This window comes from Pagrus major, chromosome 4 (genome assembly GCF_040436345.1).
Source record: "Pagrus major chromosome 4, Pma_NU_1.0".
Lineage (NCBI taxonomy): Eukaryota > Metazoa > Chordata > Actinopteri > Spariformes > Sparidae > Pagrus > Pagrus major.
Genome location: NC_133218.1, coordinates 31538181 through 31541686, shown reverse-complemented (window position 1 = coordinate 31541686; position 3506 = coordinate 31538181).

The window sequence follows — 3506 nt, the reverse complement described above, 5'->3', positions numbered from 1 at the left end:
CGCTGGCTTTTCTCGCTGCCCCGCAATTAAAGCTGCTTTCCTCGCTCGGCTCAACACTCTCCCTGATACGTCACCGTGTGGGCGGGGCCACGGCGACAAACAAGCACCGTGTGTGTGTGTGTGTGTGTGTGTGTGTGTGTGTATGTGTGTGTGCACAGCCAGGACCATTACACACTGTGTATTTGTGCAGGACACTCAGTCTTCTCGGTGGCAGAGCTCATATCTACAGATGTCTTTTTTAATCATCGTCTTCACATCTGTGTCTCTGGTTTGTCCAAACACAAACAACAACAAATAACAGTAATAATAAACTTTATTTATAAAGCACCTTTGACAACAGCGCTTCGGCAAACGAGCAAAAGCAGGAAACTCAGGACGACGGCATTACGGAATAAACACTCAACGGTCGAGCCGCGTCTACAGGACAGAAAATGTAAGAAAACACAAAAAAAAAAAGGAAATGTGATCGAACGACAACGAGGCAAGGCAGGTTTATTTGTATAGCACGATTCAGACACAGGGCTACTCAAAGTGCTTTACAGGGGCATACAAATTACATGAAAAGACATTAAAAACATGTAGGAAGACATCAAGAAACAAAACGTTCAAACAAGTTAAGATATAGGAGAGATATGAAAGAGACGAGACTAAAGAATAAAAGTCACAGTGCATTTCAAAGCCCTCAGATTGCTTCGGTGAAAGGCTGTGGCAAACAAAAAGGTCTTCAGCCTTGATTTAAAAGAGGTGAGATTTGGAGCAGACCTGCACTTTACTGGGAGTCTGTTCCAGATATGTGGCGCATAATAACCGAACGCTGCTTCTCCACGTTTAGTTTTGACTGTAGGGACTGAAAGCAGACCTGTACCTGACGACCTCAGAGGTCTGGATGGTTTGTAACGTAGCAGCAGATCAGAAATGTATTTTGACCTGAAACCATTCAGTGCTTTATAAAACCAGCAGCAGGATTTTATAATCTATTCTTTGACAGACAGGAAGCCAGTGTTAAGATGTAAGAACTGGAGTGATGTGATCTACGTTAAAGATCTACTAAAAAGTCAAAGTAAAAGGAATAAAAGCGATAAAACAGGCAAAATCACAGGAAAAAAAATAGAGTAAATGCAAAAAGTACAATAAATAAATTAACAAATAACAAATAAAAGCAGTACATGTGCATTATTATTTTATAGATGGAGTTAGCATGCTAACCAGCTAGCCCTGGCCCATCCTGCCCCAAAGCTCCCGTGCTAGCGATGTCAACACTTACACTCCCCTGGTCCCCGAGCTCCTAGTCCAACTGGGCTCTAAAAGCCCACTGTACCCTGCTACAGAACTGGTATTCTTCTTGGTGGAGACCAAAACAGAGCTAAAAGAAGAGTGAATATTGGACTTACATTTGTCAGGTAGACAGAAGAAATACTCCAAGTGAAACATAACTATGCTAAGTGTTAGCTCAATGTAGAAAAAGGCAACTGTCATGTGATAATAACAACAATTAACAATAATACAGCTATATATGACAGCCTCTGCAGTCAAATAATCTATTATAAGATACTATGTATAATACTATATACCTTTCTTCATGGGTGTTATTCACATTATTACGTTTTTGAAATGTTTCAGCCTATCACAGAAATTCAAGCAGAGTCGATCTAACATGTCAGATACGTTCATGCTGAAACCTACATTTTCCCCATGTTTTCGTTAAACCTAGTGCTAAAGGTCTACAGCAAAAGTGTGTGTGTGTGTGTGTGTGTGTGTGTGTGGGTTGAGGCATGCCATTTATTTAATCTTGTCCAAAACCTGGAAAAATAACCTGAATCAGACGCACGTAAACACAAACATGGTGAAAACACCGTCTGTCACCACATTGAACAGGCTCTGTCATCTATGTCAGGAACAACCTGACGAGCCGATCAACATTTCTTAACAGATAGAAGCGTTTGGTAAACGTGCCAACTGTAATAAATGTCACAGCTTGTGTGATTAATACACAGACACATGATTCATTCATTAATAAAACAAGACCAGGCAAGGCTAGCTTTGCAAATGCAGCCTGTTAGTGAGATTTGATTGCCCGACACCACAGAGCGTACACAAACAAAGTAAGTAAAGTTATACAGAGATATCTGTCAGCGATACTTTTGTTGGAAACGTTTCTTGGTAGTGTTCAGGGTGTTACAGCTCATCACATTGAACTCTCAGCCACATTCATCTTTACAACAACGCGCGTCAGTCACTCAGTAAAGGACGCTTATCCCACACTGCCTGTAAACTTTATTACACGCTGGCTTCCAGGAAAAGAGACGCTATTTAAACCAGTTTTAATTGTGTTAGGAGTCTCGTTGAGTGATGACAGATTTCTTAATGGCCCAGTTGTGATCCACCAAATGTCAAAGGTCAACGTTTGGATTTAATACCAGAATATAGATTGTGGTACAAACTGTTGATAAGGCACTCATTACTGTGTGGGAGCAGCCACATTCAATAGTTTTCTCAAGTTAAAAATGTAAACAAATGCTGCGAATATCCTTTTTTCAGTTTTGTCAAATCAAATACTGGATTGTCTGGTGAACGTCTCGAGGAGCCGGACAGACAAAAGAAAAGCAAAGAAAAAAGAAGAAACAAGTCACAATCACAATGTGGGTCAGTTTGCAAATAATCCTTGACAGGAAAGATGCTTATCCTGAGGAGTTAATTAGCTTAGTTGTCGTCATTTTTTGACACTCTGCCCAACTTTCCTTTTTTATTCTTCTTGGATGAGGCCCAACAATGAAACAGCAAAAAAAACAGGAGCAGCTCAGACTGATAATGACCTCGCTGTGTCAGACCTGTTATCTGTCAAGAAATTTCACGTGTTGAATTTATGCGCCTCAGACACCAGCAAACGTGACTAAGCTGAGTGACGGCAAAACTAAGCAACTTAAGTGTTTGCATAACTGGGAGAAAGCGCACAAGTGATGGTGGAGGTTTGCCAAGCAGATGAGTCTGACAAGTAAGCCTATTTAGTTAAATTGCTAAGCTACTCCCTGAATGAAAGTACATAACAGGTGGGGGGAAGGGGGGAGGTGGAGGTCAACAAAGAACAGGTGGTGCTGAATGTTCGCATCATGCTCTTCCATGAATCTGAGAAAAAAGCCTGCAACTCTCCGATCTCTGCGTAACTCTCTAAACTCCAATAAACCTTTGTATTTTATCAGAACATGAAGCAGACACAAGGCTACATATTACATAAAATGTCAGTCCTTCCACTCGACTCACTGACGCATGTAGGTTTGAAGTCGTGCCTCCAACAGCCAAGCGGTGGGAGATTAACCCATTTCAGCCCCTCCCTCTTCTTTACCTGGCTCGTCTGTCTCATCCACTCATTGTCTGCGCTTTGCCATCTGCTGCATGGGAAACTGCTAATGCACACCGGCCCCCTGGGAGCGACGATTCACACCTGAGGTCAGTGACTCCCAGGACACCTGCAACTGGTAACAAGCACTTTGTTCATATTGCACCGGTGT